This window comes from Nyctereutes procyonoides, unplaced genomic scaffold (assembly GCF_905146905.1).
Source record: "Nyctereutes procyonoides isolate TBG_1078 unplaced genomic scaffold, NYPRO_anot_genome, whole genome shotgun sequence".
Classification (NCBI taxonomy): domain Eukaryota; kingdom Metazoa; phylum Chordata; class Mammalia; order Carnivora; family Canidae; genus Nyctereutes; species Nyctereutes procyonoides.
The window spans coordinates 40,466,883-40,483,046 of NW_026575135.1; the positions used below are offsets into that span (position 1 = coordinate 40,466,883).

The 16,164-nt window shown below is 42.0% G+C and overlaps 1 protein-coding gene across 8 annotated transcripts in view; it reads left to right on the forward strand.

The window, feature by feature from the left end:
• Window positions 1–5,405: 5,405 nt before the first annotated feature.
• The window catches only part of MPDZ (multiple PDZ domain crumbs cell polarity complex component), a 161,045-nt gene continuing 150,286 nt past the window's right edge, over window positions 5,406–16,164 (forward strand). For 6 of the 8 annotated variants that reach the window (XM_055301823.1, XM_055301824.1, XM_055301826.1 and 3 more), the window contains exon 1: window positions 5,406–5,644. The gene's annotated coding sequence lies outside the window, so the exon portion shown is untranslated. The remainder of the gene's footprint in view (window positions 5,645–16,164) is intronic. The other 2 variants (XM_055301830.1, XM_055301831.1) reach the window with 1 other exon arrangement.

Sequence of the window (16,164 nt, forward strand, 5' to 3'; positions counted from 1 at the left end):
GTGATCTAGTGACACAATGGTCATCTCAAAAACTCAGTTTCTTTTCTCTATTCTTATAGAACATAGAGGGGTATTACCTAAGAGACACTGTGCAACTTGAACAAATTTTTTCAACATTGTTAATCACTTATTAATTGCTTATTTTTTCTTGACCTCCATTTGGACAACTGACTTACAGTCACATTTTGTAGGAGAGAGATTCCACAATGTCATTCCAGCTTGCATGAACTTGAGTCAGAGATTCTGGAACCAATGTTTGGATATATTCTACCCAAAAAATAACCTAGTTTCAAAGTTTTTGCCCAGGATTTCCTCACTGCACCAGAAATCTGTGGTTATGAAAGCAAATTAACTCAAGGTCAGATGGTCATGACCTCCCAGTGCCCTTTCTTTCTTCCTTAGAGAGATGAGACCCAGTCGGACACATTGTAGGTTTCACTGCCTCTATTCTTCTATAAACAGTTGTTACATGAAGAAAGACAGATTATTCTACATGTCCTCAAAATAGACATAATTTTGCATTTTTCTCATGCCTGGGATTCTTTCTTAGCCATTCCTTCCTCCTAATGGCTTTTTCCTAGACACATGTATATTCATTATTCTAACATTCTTTCTTCTTCTTACTCTCTTCTTTCAATCTTGTCTGTTTTCAATGGTGAAAACAAGCAAAAGTTTGTTTAAAGTGGTCTATTTTTTTCTAACATTCAAAAGACTGGAAAAAAAGTATTCTGTTTTATTTGAGAAACTAGAGGCCAGTTGAAACTATGAAATCAGTCAGCCAGTAGATAGTGTAAAAACTACTCTGCAAACTGTAATGATGTAGAAATGGTTATTTGTTAACGTAGGGGATAATGCTTAGGCAGAGGGAGATGCAAATATGCCACCTACTTTGCAATTAAACGAAACATTAAGAAGAGTCTGAGCAACTTATAGTATGGAAATAGTACTTAGTCCCACAGAATACCCCCAGAATCACTTAGTCCGTGGAAAAGGATTTGCTTCATATGAAGTGTTCCTTGGCCCAGGAACCCTTTAGAAACACCCACCAACGGGTGGGGCTGCCCCTCTTCCATACCTAGGCTATTCACCTAGGTTAGGAAGACAGAACAGAGACTATGTGCCTGAAAGGCAACTAAAAGAGTCCTTCCTCTGTATCCTCATGAATCAAAAATTGAATTTCCACGATCTATCTTTCTAGAAGATATTAAAGATTTTGAGCAGACACCTTGGGCCTTTGGCCAGTTTTAGAGTTACAGAGGAACAACAAATGTAAAATAATATTATGTACTTACGTTTGTACTTTTAAATTATAATAAAATAATTAAAATAAAACTATAATTAAAATAATTTAAACCAATTCTGGAAGTCCCCCAAATCTTTTTCCTTACAAAAATAGTCTGAACATTACTGAGATTTAAGAAAAACAAATTGCTGAAGAAAATGCCTCACTGAGGCTATACCTGGGAGGCACACAACTTTCCTAATTCCTTTCTCTTCAGATCCCAGAGGCTGTGATCAACACGCAATAGAAAAAAAATTATTAATCTGTAGGTTTGGGGTCAGATTACCTACCTACCTCATAGAGAAGATCAGCCCCATTTTATCTTTCTATTTTGGCTTTCTCTGTAAGATTTTACTTAAACCTCTTGAATTTTGTTTTTAAACCAGAGGAAGGGGGGTATCTGGGTGTCTCCGTGGTTCAGCATCTGCCTTTGGCTCAGGTTGTGATCCTGGGGTTTTGGGATCAAATCTAGCATCAGGTTCCCTGCAGGGAGACTGCTTCTCCCTCTGCCTATGTTGCTGCCTCTCTGTCTCTGTGTCTGTCTGTCATTGATAAATTAATAAAATCTCAAAAAAAATAAAAATAAACCAGAGGGATACACCATACTGCCTGGTTACTCCTAGAAAAGCTTGGGTCCTCTGGCTTAGAATAAGCAGAAGAGAAGGGAGCAATTAACTAGAAGGGTTAACTTCAAAAGGAGAAGCTCCTAGATGAAATCATTCTCAAGTGCTAGATAATTTTATCAAAGAACTAGCCTAAGCAAGATGCCTGCTTGTCTTCTGATAAGTGTAACTATTGCTTAAGGTGGGCAGATGGAATTTGCTTTGCTAAATAAGACCAGAGCAATAGTTCTTTATTCATTATTCAAGGTAAAATCCTTTGTTTGTTTGATTTGATTGATTGATTTATAGATTTTATTTATTCATGACACACACACACACAGAGAGAGAGAGAGAGAGAGGAAGAGACACAGGCAGAGGGAGAAGCAGGCTCCATGCAGGGAGCCTGATGTGGGACTCCATCACACCTCACCTTGGGCTGAAGGCAGCGCTAAACCGCTTTCCCCCTATAGTTCAAAGGAATAATGCCATTTTACCTTTTAAGACCCTTGGAATACCTGTAGTAGCTGGTCATGGAATTGCTCTCCTTCCATACTTTTGTAGCAGCTAGCATTTCATGCAGTTATTTCCTTTGCATTTGAGAATGACCAGATTTGGAAAATGGCAACTGGAAATACTTTGCTATTCAAAGAGGAATCCTTTGGGATTTCTAAGCAACAAGAAAATCCTCTCAGCATGATATGCCTTGGGATGAGTCTATGGCAAGCACACAAAAGCTCTCTAGATGAATCGTTCATTTTTGCAGTCATATATTTGTCCCATTCCATTTGAACACTAATTAGTTACGAAACATTTTGCTAGGCTCTGAGGATGAAACAGTGACTTGGTCTCTGCTCTCCTGGAGTTTGTGACCCAAGGGGGCAGAGAACCACTGCATAAATAATGATAAAACTAAATATATAATTACAAAATAGGATGAATACTATGAAGCAATAGTACAGCGTACAGTGAACATGTAGTACAATAGTTTTACACTGATTTGTGGGAATCATGGAATAATCTTAGTTGCTGGCCCTCCCTAAGTAAGCTGATTTTCCCCTCCAGGTATTCATGGATTGGGGAAAGAGTTATCATTTTTTATCTTCAACCTAAATTTCTCTGCATATTTGTTTATTTGTTTATTTGACTTCCTTGTTTGCCTGACTTAAACCTAGAACATCCAAAATGGAGCCATAATATTCCACAGTTCCGTGTCTCGGTGAATGGCTTCACCATGTACATTACTTGAGGAACTCCAGCATTTAAAGGTTGAGGAGGGGAGGGGAGGTTAGTTGGCAAAGGAGATGGAAGAGTGGCCTGGTATGGGAGGCAGATCTGCCTTGAAGCTAATGAAGCTTAAAATTCTGGGTATTTGTCAGGGATGCCTGGCTAGCATGGGGCTCCTGATTTCAGGGTCGTGAGTTTGAGCCTATAGAGTGGTCCCTAAATAAATAAAACTTAAAAAAAAAAAAAAAAAGAAAGAAAGATTCTGGGTCTTTCTCTTGCCTAGGAGGAGCCCTAGAGATGTGTTTACACGGTCACATATTTCTGTAAAGTTTTCAAAAGAAAAATACCTTTGTTTTTCTTTTCTTAGAGCAGAGCCCCAAATTGTGTAAGCTTCAGGTCCCACACATTGACCACTCAGTAAGAGGAAGGAGCAAAACTGAAAGTGTGATTGTATGGAATAAAGGGGTGGGGGAGCAACACTTCAAGAGAGTATTCAATAGTCATGAATGCATTTGAAAGGACAAAGAATATAAGGAGAGAAACATACCCATTGGATTTAGGTAAAGGGAGATTATTGGTGTCTAGCAAAAGCCCTTTCAGGGCAGTGAGGGCCGCAGGAAGTCAGGATGCAGGTGGTTGATGTCAGAAATTTAACTGTTTAGAAAAGAGGAGAAAATGTAATAACTGGAGAGAGTGGGCTGGAGAGTAATGTTATTGCCTGCCTGCTTTCCTCTGTCTCTCTCAGTGGAGAGAGGTGAGAGCGCTGACTGAAAGGTTACACAAGACACAGATGTGTTGAAGACACAAGGGATGAGTTTTCCCTTCATCCTAACTTCACCTTCATTTTCAAAGGACCGAGAGAAGATGAATATCCACAGATGCTAAAGAAATCTAGTCAGCGTTTTTATTTCCCTGGCAGGCAAATCTACACCGATGACTCTGTCTGAGAAAGCACAACCGGTCTCAGGCTGGGGGCACTCTCTCCACCCAAGGCATTTTGGCTTTTTTGCTCCCAGTCATTTGCAGGCAACTGATCTATTTTGAAGCCTTCTGAAAATATTCATTTAAAGCTCAACTCAGTTTCCCTCTGGGGCCTCGTATGTTTTGAAACCGTATTTCCCCTTAAATATTTGGTGAATATTCGAAAAATAGAATTGACTTTTTTTTGTTTCGTAGACCAAAAAAAAAAAAAAAATTTACAAGTCTGCTAAAGAAATCAGAACTTTCAATTCGGGATATTAAAAGAAATTCTTCTAAACATTTTAAGTTAGACTTCTGAGTATCCTTTAATGTATATATATATACATTTTTTTTTGTTAAAGATTTTATTTATTTATTCATGAGAGACCACACAGAGAGAGAAGCAGAGACACAGGCAGAGGGAGAAGCAGGCTCCATGCAGGGAGCCTGGTGCGGACTCGATCCCAGGACCCCAGGATCACGCCCTGAGCCGAAGGCAGGCACTAAACCGCTCAGCCACCCCTATTCTAATATTAGATGTCCGTATTGAGAAAGAAAGGGATTTTCTTCTGCAGAGAAGATTCCTGGGGCTCAGGAACTGAAGGTATCAGAAACACAACCTTAGGTGGCACAAAATAGAGATGAGTATGTTTTTCCTCGCACCATGCAATTCTGAACCCTTCTCTTATGTTTATTGTTTCTGTCTTTTAATTGGATATGTCTAAGCAGCACAGTAACGTTCTAAAAGTTACTTAGAATGCGAGGTCATTAGTTCCCACTCCCCATGCCTCATCATTAAAGCGCTTCTCATCACCATCCCAAAACCCCTTAAATAAGCTACCCATACAGACGGCATCCCCAAGGCAGTCCGCATAACGAAAATGTAAGTCCTCAAAACCAGAAATAGAGGTTACCAGTTCCCACAGGTTGCCAGACTTAGGAACATAAGAGACCCCAGTTAAATTCGCATTTCAGATAAACAAGGAGCATTTTTTTTTAGTATAAGTACGGCCCAGGCATCCCAGGGGCCACGTCTGGCCAACATAACCACTGCTGCTCATTGGGCAGTCGGGTCGACCGGGCGCCCCGCGTGCCCCCCCCGCCCCCCGACCCGGGCGAGGTCCCAGAACCCGCGCCCCGCAGCCCAGGCCGAGCGCCCGCCGCGCAGGTTTAAAACCCAGGACCCCGGGCTGGGCCGCGCCCCCTGATTGGCCGAGGCGCGCCCGCCGCCCGCCGGCCGCAGGCGTCACGCAGCCCCGGCAGCCCGGGCCCCGCCGCCTCCTCCCCGGCAGCCCGGTCGGCGCAAGTGCGGCGCGCGGGGGGAGGGGGCGCGGCGGAGCGGAGGCTGGCGTCGGGCCGCCGCCGGCCGGGCGGGATTAAGTTTCCCGGCCGCGCGCGAGCGTCGGTGCGCGTTTACCCCGAAGCTCCTCGCCGGGCCGTTACTCAGCGGAGAAGAGGGCGAGCGGGGAGAGAGGCGAGGCTGCCGAGGCCCCGGCCGCCCCGGCCGCCCCGGCCGCCCCGGCCCCCGGCCCTCCTCCCCTGTGCGCCCCCGCCCGGGGCGGCCGCCGCCAGCCGGGTAAGCGGCGCCGGGGCCCGGGCCGGGAGGCGGGGAGGCCGGGCGCGCCCCCGAGCTCTGCGCGCGCCGGCCGGGGAGGTGCGCGGGCGCCGGCCGCTGGGCGCCGGGCGCTGGGCGCTGGGCTCGGCGGGCCGGGTGCGTGCGCCCCTCCCCGCGCGGACGGGCGGCCCGGCCCTAGCAGGATGGGGTCTGGGAGTTTCCTCGGCTACTTGCTGGCCCCCGAGCTCCAGCCCAGTCCGGGCAGCCCCCCCCAGCCCCCCCGCCTTTGCCCTTGCTGACTCTAAATGCTTTAAAAGTTTTTTTTTTTTTTTTTCTTTTTTTCTTTCTCTTCGCCTGGAGGGGCCCGGGGATGGTGCCAGAAGGGGGAACCGCGGCCCGGGCGCAGGAGCCTGTTGCTCGCCGCCGGTGTGGCCGCGCCCCGGGCCGGACGCCCCCTCCGGGCTGACGCGGTGCGGGGCGCGTAGCGGGTGCGGAGAGAGCCCCCCGCCCGCCCGCCGCCCGCCCCCCGCAGACCGGCGTCTCCAGCCCGGAGCGCGCCGCTAATTGATACCCGCCCGCGTCCCCCGCGGCGCCCGCGCCCTTTCGTCCCCTGCCCCCCGCTTCAGCTACCCCGCGCCCACGGGGCGCCTTTGTCTGCGATTCGCAGCCGGGGATGCCGGATGTGCCTCGGGAAGCGCCGTTCCGAGACGCTTTGTGTCCTGGGAGTTGTGTGTGTGTGTGTGTGTGTGTCGGGGGTGGTGATGGTGTAAATTTTTGCTTGCGTTCTTTGCAGCGGCACAAAGGCCGGGCTATTCTTTCCAGCAGATCACATGGAAATGCCAGCTGGGACGGCCTCGCGTAGGAGGGGCCCCGCGACAGCAGGGGGTGGGGGGTGGGGGGTGGGGCGGGGGCCGCCGCTGCGCGGCGGCGGGGGGCGAGGCGGGGGCGGGGGCGGGGGCGGGGGCACGTCTCCCGCCAGCTCGGCGGGTGGGGCTTGCAGAGCCTGCTGGAGCGGCCGGCACCGACCCCGAGCGTGGGCGCTGCGTGTGGTGCGGGGAGGGTGCGGTGGCCGCTGGTGCTGCCTCGGTAGCATCAGATGAGAGGACCGTGACTTCAGCGTAGGTCGGATACTCTGCATGTTCATTGGATGTCCAGAGGGGAAGACTCAGCAAAGGGACTAGACGCTGTCACCCAGCCTTGGTGGACAGCTGTGGTGTAAACATCCCTCTGTGTTTCCCTAGGCATTTCTCATTTAGGTTGCCTTTTACAAAAACGAAACAAAACAAGAAGCCAAAAAACCCCGTGATCTGAAAAACCAACGAGGTGATGGTTTGGGGCTTGGGAGTTTTTACGTGCTGACTTTAGTATAGGTGACGACAATGAACTTTTTTTAAGGGTCACATGATCCATATTTGGTGTATACTTGAGCTCCTGATAGAATTTAAGTTAAAAAAATTGCATTTAAGAAAAACAAAACTTCCCTTTCCTAGGTTTGAGCTATTAATATAACGTAAAGCTTTGGATGGATGCTCTGGTGCCTTTGCCTGAAGGAGGGGCTAAGAGGGTTTAGAGGGTGGTGGGGATAATCTTGTCTGGGCTGCCCAGATTTTCTGCTAGCTAATGAGCTACTTTACAAACGTCGTTTTTTTCTAGATTGAGCTATATCCTCGCTCAGTTCATATTAGGGTCTTTTATTAAAAAAAAAAAAGATTTTATTTATTTATTCATAAGAGACGCCCAGAGATGCAGAGACATGGGCAGAGGGAGAAGCAAGCTTCCTGCAGGGAGCCCGATGTGAGACTCCATCCCGGGGCCCCAGGATCAGGCCGTGAGCCAAAGGCAGGCGCTAAACCAATGAACCACCCAGGTGCCACCATGTTAGGGTCTTTTAAAACGGAGGTCTCTAAACTTATGGGTCATAGGCCAAGTTGGCCAGCAGCAGCCTGTTTTCCCCTAAAGTGTAGGAGTTAGAAGTGGTTTGTGCAATTTTATATGGCTCAAAAACAAAATCAAAAGAATATTATATCATGGCATGTGAAAATCATATGAAAATCAAATCTCAGTGTGCTGTTATAAGTAGAGTTTTATTGGCACACAGCCACACTCATTAGTATTGTGTGTGGTGGATTCTTACTGTCTCTGGCTCCTTTCACAGCAGCAGTGGGAGAGTTGAGTAGTTGCATAGTTGAGACACAGATACATAGCCTTCAAAGTATGAAAGAAAGTATGTTGCCTTTCTCATTCTTTTTTTTTTTTTAAATTTTTTTTTTTAAATTTTTATTTATTTACGATAGTCACACAGAGTCAGAGCTAGAGAGAGAGGCAGAGACACAGGCAGAGGGAGAAGCAGGCTCCATGCACCGGGAGCCCGACGTGGGATTCGATCCCGGGTCTCCAGGATCGCGCCCTGGGCCAAAGGCAGGCGCCAAACCGCTGCGCCACCCAGGGATCCCCCCTTTCTCATTCTTTACAGAAAAAATTGCCAACCTAGAGCAGGCTTTAAAAGAATTGCTTAAATACTTCCTCTTGTGATGGATGCGTTGCTTAATTTCATTGCCTTTAACTGTTTCTGGTGTCCTCTGAAGTGGCTGACTTTTCCCAACTAGGTAGTCAGATTAAGTTAATGTATTGGATTTTCACATTTCCAAGTTTCACTCAGAAAGATTCTTAACCTTTTGATTCTTTTTTGTCAGAATCTAGGATAAAGTGAGTTTTCTGATTGGCAGAAATTATGTGTGTAGTTACTTTAATATAGATAGCCCAATTTCAAGGTGTTCTTTGCTGAGTTCTAGCGGCTTCTTGCTACCGTGCCACCTGAGCAGGTTTTGAGAATCACAGTTTTGTTCATTTAGGTGGAGAGCAGCTGGGGTTAGAGGATGTCAGGAATACGTTTTTGCAGGGAAGTTACCACTTTAGGCAAAGCTAGTTTGTGAGGGAGCTTGACTCTTCAACAATCCTCTTCCCTAAACCTTTGCTAAAACAAAAAAAAATGTTTATTCTCAACATATTACTAAGAGATCAATCATATGAGTACATGCGTATAATATGCATTCTTTTCATTTCATTGGTATTGGTATTTCATTTCTTGTCTCTTGTTTCTGGTTTTCTTCCTCATTTTTTTCTGTACTCCTTCCTTTTATCTCCTAAGCCTTTTGCCTGTGGTTTAGGCAGGGCAAGATGTGAGTTACTGTTTTTAGTATGCTCCGAATCCCTATCACATAGACATTTTCAGTATGCTCCAAATCCCTGTCACAGAGCCTGTTTAACCATTAAAGGCTTCTTTGCATTTCAGATACCTTTTATTTTTTATTTATTTATTTTATTGAAGTTCGATTTGCCAACATATAACACCCAGTGCTCATCCCATCAAGTGCCCTCCTCAGTGCCTGTCACCCAGTTATCCCATCCCCCACCCACCTCCCCTTCCACTACCCTTTGTTCGTTTTCCAGAGTTAGGATTATCTCATGCTTTGTCACCCTCTCTAATTTTTTCCACTCGTTTTCCCTCCTTTCCCTTATAATCCCTTTCATTATTATATTGCCCTTATGAGTGAAACCATATGGTCATTGTGCTTCTCCAACTGACTTACAGTGGAGTATTACTCAGCCATTAGAAAGATCGAATACCCACCATTTGCTTCGAGGTGGATGGAACTGGAGGGTATTATGCTGAGTGAACTAAGTCAGTCAGATACCTTTTAAATGCACATATATCATGAAGGAGTGAAGGCTGTCCCGAGTTTACTAGATATCTGCAATGTGGGTGTGCTCAGATTTGTGGGAATCCTTGAAATGTACTTTTGCCTTGATGCAGGCTTTCAGCCTTTGGGTGCTGGGTGTGGAGGCTCTGCTTTACAAATGAAGTGGACCCATTGTTTTGAGTTAGTATTAAGGGATTTAGAAGCTGGCATGCAACAATGAATTGCCTGGAAGATAACAAACTGCCCTGAGTTAAAGGCAGATTATTTTCTTAGATTACATCCCAAGTCTGACATCATAGACTTGACCCTCTTAGGTTGAGTTGCAGGTTGGCTCCATTTTTTATATTTATAATATGTACTTATGTACATATTTATAATATGTATTTTGTGAATTTCATAAAGCAGCTTGAAAAAAGTTGATATATTGGACTGGAAATGTCTCCATACTTGCTAGAGCAAACAATACATCTGCCAGAGAATGATCCTATATTTCAAAGTAAGAAAGCAGAAAACTTCCCATAGAATTCAGGACTGCTTGATGGTACATATGAATGATGCTATATTTTATTATTACTATATTTCTCAAGTAGTTTTATGTGATTTTAAAGTACATTTGGCCTGAATAGGAATTCACTTGATACAGTTACATTGTTACATACATTATCAACCCCATATTTATAACAAGAAAGGTATTATTTTCCCTTGGGAAATAGTGTCATGCGTAAGAGAGCATCTATATAAACACAGTTGGGAAGTGATGGTTAGTATGGTAAAGTTGATATACTATGATTAAATAATTACAGTGGGGTTCTGTGTGGGAGAATAAGAATAAGGAGATGAAGAACTACTTCTACTTAAATCTGTTGCCTTCCTGTGAAATATTTTCTGAGAAGATCTGAGGTAATCGTTTATTTAGTAGATAATAATGGACGGGTTAGGAGGTACGTTGCATTGGGTTAAGCACTGGGAGGAACGTAAAGTATTGCTCTAGAAGTCTACTGACTTGGTTGAAAGAATAATCACACAGTGGGAAGAATAAGAAGGTTTTACACATAGTAAAAGTTATACCATTTCAAAGAAATTAGAGATCAACATAGGATTGCTTGCTGGCAATTTGTAGATGGCCATCTTCTCCCTGTGCCTCTCAGTCGAATTGGATTAGTGGAGCCCCAGGGACCTCATTTAACCCTACCTACGTCTTTAAAGACTATGTCTCCAAATACAGTCACATTCTGAGGACTTAAACATACATATTTTGGGGAGGTAGAGAGGAGGACACAATTCAGCCCTTAACAAAGTTCTTAAAAAGACCCAAGTTATAGGGACTCCTGGGTGGCTCAGTGGTTGAGCATCTGCCTCTGGCTCAGGGCGTGATCCCAGGATCCTGGGATCGAGTCCCACATCGGGCTCCTGGCAGGAAACCTGCTTTACCCTCTGCCTGTGTCTCTTGCCTCTCTCTTGGTGTCTCTCATGAATAAATTAGTAAAATCTTACAAAAAAAAAAAAAAAAGACCTAGGTTATAAATCCGTGGAGACCTTGAAGAAAGGACTGGTTTAGGGCAGGGAGGCAGGTCATACAGTAGGCTCTTGTGTTAGTCTAAGCATTTATTGAGGTAATTTGATGTTTGGGAAGAAAGAAACTGCTACTTGAGGAAAGAGATACTTTATCTTTGGCCAGAAGCCACTTGTTTTCTTTTTTCCTGGTTTTCACTGAGAAACTGGTTCTTGCTTTTTATGAGCAGAGTGCTACATTAGTTTCCTTTTTAAGTATTTCATAAAAGCGCTAATTTTAAAAAATATTTCCTCTATTCCTTTAAAAAAATCAGTAAAACATTAAATTTGTCAAAGATGAAATGTTAATGTTTGTAAACATTTCGTGATGATTCTGGAACCTGATTAAAACAGCAAAACTTATTCTTTAAATTACATTGACCTAAAAACTGTATGTACTTGCATGTTTTGTGAGCAAGTAGTTTACATAATCATTTTTTCCCCTCAGAAATTTCCTCTCCTTTTTGGAAAAAATTGAGGTTAAAATAGTAATTTAGATTGTATATTATAAAATAACAAAAACTTTTTTAGGTGTTGAGATTAGTTGAGTTAGAGAAATGTTAATGCAATTTTTCCAAATTTGGCCTGCCGAGTTAAAAAAAAAAAGTAAATTGAAATTAAGTTTAAAGAGAATTTGAGAATTAAGTTCTTGCTTTTTTTTTTTCCTTCTTGCTTGTGATGGTTACATTTGTTTAGTATAGGAAATTCTGGTCTTTTTTTTTTTTAAGATTTTATTTATTTATTCACGAGATACACACAGAGAGATAGAGAGAGGCAGAGACAAAGGCAGAGGGAGAAGCAGGCTCTATGCAGGGAACCTGATGCAGGACTTGATCCTGGATCATGCTCTGGGCTGAAGGCAGCGCTAAACTGCTGAGCCACCCAGGCTGCCCGGAAATTCTGGTCTTTATTCTCCTTTTAGTTTTATTTATATTTTAGAAAACAGTATTCATTGTTGTTTTCTTATAAAGCACTCTACCTTCAGATCTAAGGTGCTATAAATAAATGCATGAGGGGAAAGTGAAAAAGGAAACTCTTGTAGGAGAGGAAAAACAGACATTAACTACAAAAAAAAATAGGAAAGACCTATTTGGGTGTGTTGATAATATAGTGTTGATAACTTGAATATGTTTTGGGATACTTTGCAATTTACTTTATTAGTTATATTTTAAAACTATATAGTAAAAGACATGAGATAGTTATTTCCTTAGTAACTTATTTAATAATAAAAATAACACATTTAAAAAAATATATGAGGTAGACAAGTGCAAAGAATTAAACTTGCCTGTGATTGTCACCTATATATCAGCCCCCCTCAAATAATACACATGAATAAATAACACTGTTGATCAGTAGATTTCACTGATTGCTCTTTTTCTCAGTGAAGATAATATGATCAGAGATTATTAAACATCCATACATAGAATTGAAACTGATCTCAATTGTGTGAACCAATGTCCATTGACTCTTGAGGAGATACAGTAATATGGCTAACTACGATGTGGCACATAGGAAACCAGTGGAGCATCAATTATTTAATCTTGGTCTCTGCTTGAAAGTAAATATTACATAGTCCATAGTTAATTTTGGAGGCTCAATCATGAGGTATTTTTAGATGTTTTATGCCTGTGGTAGGAAAACAAAAGAAACGGCCCTTAGGCCAGGATTATTGCTTCCTTGCCTGCTCTGTGAAGTTCAGTGAACATCTTTTAGGTGTTAAACTAAGGACTTTCAGACTCCACCCTTTTCTCAAGAGGGGGAGAGGGATTATTTTTGTTATTGATGTGTAATTTATAATTGACGTGATAAACTGCACATATTGGAAGTGCACATTTTGTTGAATTTTGGCCACTGTGTATCATCCCCATGATCAAGGTAATGAACATACTTAGTACCTCTACAAGTTTCCTTATGACCCTTTGTAATACTTTCTTGTCTTGCCCTACTTACCCATCTCCTATCTCCAAGTAACCACTGATCTTTCTGTCAGGACAGATTAGTTTGCATTTCTAGAGTTTTAAATAAATGGAATCATGCAGGACATTCTCTCATTTTATCTGGCTTCTTTTACTCTGTATTTTGGGATTCATCCATGTTGCTTCTATTCATAGTTTAATACTGCTTATTGCTGAGTGCTAGATCATTGTACTGAATGGATGTACCGTTCAGAGGTTTTTTTAAATAAGTTAGAATTCCCTTGTGTTTTGTCCATTGTCGTGTATTTGTCCTTGGTTTCAACCTTGTTGTGTCAGACTTTTGTATTTGACATATTAGTCTTCTTAAATTCATGCCTCGTGAATACACTTAAAATTTAAGTGCCCTTATAAAATGTATTTGAGGTTTCATAATATGTAAATCATACGTAATTTTTTTAAAAATAGCAATTGTAAAAGAGACTTAAAATTTCCTAATCTTTAAAAATATTACATGATATGTAAAAAGAAAACAAACAAAAAATTGGTCACGTGGGTGTTGAGGCTTTCCACAAACTTTTATATCTTACCATGTGAATATTGAGCTCAAAGCTTTAAGACTGCTTGGCTAATTCTCTCACTAACTTGCATATTTTTTGTAGTTTTTATAGATTTTGACAGATTTATCTGTCACTTCCTGTGACAAATTTATGTGACAATTATATATAGTAAATATGATAACTAAATTGTAATTTGGTGCCTGAATTATCCAGATAATTGCCATTCTGTATGTTACACCTAAGATCGTCAAATATATCAAGAATTGGAGAGAAGATCATCATTTTGTGAAAACATGTTGTTCTTGTTGGCATCATTTAGATATTTTGGGCCTTTTTTAACACTTGTATGTTTGTCTCTAGTTTCTAATGACTTAATTGAAATTAAGTGGCAAAAAACAAAAAAAACAACCCAAACAACATCAGTTAAGGCAGATGTGGTCTCTGGATTTTTACAAAAGGAAAAGCTGGCTTATATTCTTAATATTAACAGCTAGTCCTTTGAGTATCATAGTAAAATACAGTTAATGAATGTAGTAAAATTATAGATGAGTTAATTAAGAAGCAAATAGTCATGTTTATTGAAAGAAAATAAGGTCTCTTAAAATGTTTTCAGAGAGAAAATACCAGTGTTCAAAGATGGCCCCAGTGAGTCCTATGAAATTATATGTGGTGACTAAGTAGAGTAGCCTATTACAATTATCTGTGAATTAGTAAGTAGAGATTTGAATTGGTTCATGCTTATTTATCTTATATGGCTAAGGTTCATGTTTGGATAGGTTCATATGAATTTGGATTCTTTATATAATTTCCCCTTGTCTGAACTACTTGGAATCTTGCCAGCAAGATGTAAATTGTCATCTTTTTTGCTGACTTTCCTCAGTGTACTCTCAGCAATGTAGACTATCGCTGACTGACAAGCTTGTCTGCTGATTTAGACAATGACATCTCTTTGCCGTCAGAGGAATACAAGGTTCTCTCCAATGGTTCTTTAGTACAGGTTAGGTAAAACATTGCTTATATTATTGTGAGCAGATTTTATTTTCTTCTTGAGTGTATGCATAGTCAATTAACAGAAGATCGAAAGGTGAATTTGTTTTGGCTTAGTGTAGAGATGAATAAGAGAGGATCATGGCTGATTATATATATATTTAGATATATTCTTCTGTCTATAAGTAGGCTTTATTTCATCTTGGTTTTGATTCTACTGGGATTTTTAGTTTACTTCACAGATTTTGTTTGATATCTAAGATATTATTTTGATCTTGGAGTGCCTGGTTGACTCAGTGGCAGAGCCTGTGACTCTTGATCTCAGGGTTAGGAGTTTGAGCCCCACGTTGGGTGTGGAGTATACTTAAAAAAAAAAAGTATTTTGATCTCTTCCTGTTTTTAATCGGACGTTACTAAGGCCATCTTCCATAAATAATTTGTCTTCACATTGGTTTAGGAACCAACGTGATGTGAAATAAGCTTTAATATTTAGTGTCAGCATCATAAATAACTTTGCCTAGTGTGTTGGCCATTGTGGGTGCTTTCTGAATATGGTACTTAGAGTGATCAAGCATGAAGGGTCAGTCTTGTCTTTTCCTTCCTTCCCTCCCTCCCTCCTTCCTTCCTTCCTTTCTTTTTTTCTGAACACCCTCATTCATTACCTTGCTTAAGGTCTTCATTTCTAATTGATTTTTACCACTAAAATAATTCTTATATATTGAATTTAAAATGTTCATGCTCGCTAGGGTTCCAACTTCTGTTGTCCCTCCTTGTTAATCTGTACCTTCTTCTTGATTAATCTTCTTTATCCCCAGCAACACCTAAAGCCCAATGATTGCCTACTTTTAGGGTCTTCCAAGTTCTTTTTCCTTTAGATACACATGTGTAGTTGATACATTCTTTCAACAAATATTTGGTGAGTGCCTTATCTGCACCAGCCACTATTTCTGGTTCTGGAGATACAGCCCTGGGAGCAAAAGGGACTACCACTACCCACTAAACCAAACCAAACCAAACCAACAAAAACTCCCATGGAGCTTAAATTTTAATATTTCCTGTTTTCTAGAGACATTTCAAACTGGATATGTTCACAAATAATGCATTTCTACTCATTCCTCTAAAAACAGAAGATCTCTTTCTGCTGTTTAAGCTAACAGTGTCCCAGTATTTCTTAGTTATCCAAATTGGAAACATTGAAAGTCAGTGTCTGTTGCTGTTACTCAGTCTGCCCAGCCCCCAGCACACGTCTAGTGGTCATTGAATTTTTTCGATTCCCTCTGATGAACGTGTCTATATTTCCTTGTTTTTCTGGTATCTGCCTTAATCTTGGCTCGTGTTATTTTTCTCCCCCCCCCCCACCCTGAAAGATTTATTTATTTATTCATGAGAGACACAGAGACAGGCAGAGACATAGACGGAGAAGCAGGGTCCCCAGAGGGAGCCTGATTCGGGACTGGATCCCAGGACTCCGGGGGTCATGCCCTGAGTCAAAAGCAGACGCTCAACTGCTGAGCCACCCAGGCTCCCTTGTGTTATTTTTCGATTGGCTTGCCTTAATAGCCGAACATCTGATTATACAATCATAGTTCTTTCTCTTTTTCATGAGTTATTTACCCTATTACCAAGACTGGTTTTCCAGAAAATGAATTTCAGTTACTGCCTATCGCTTCCCACCCATTCCCCATGTGCTGCCTTGCCTGCAGGGAAAGGGCCCCAAGGGGGTTATGAAACATTGCTTTCCTAGCTCCTGTCTAGTTTGGAAGCCCAGTACTATAGAACCCGTGTTGTTTGAATTCTCTGGTTTCTTTACAGCTACATTGCCCTAGCAG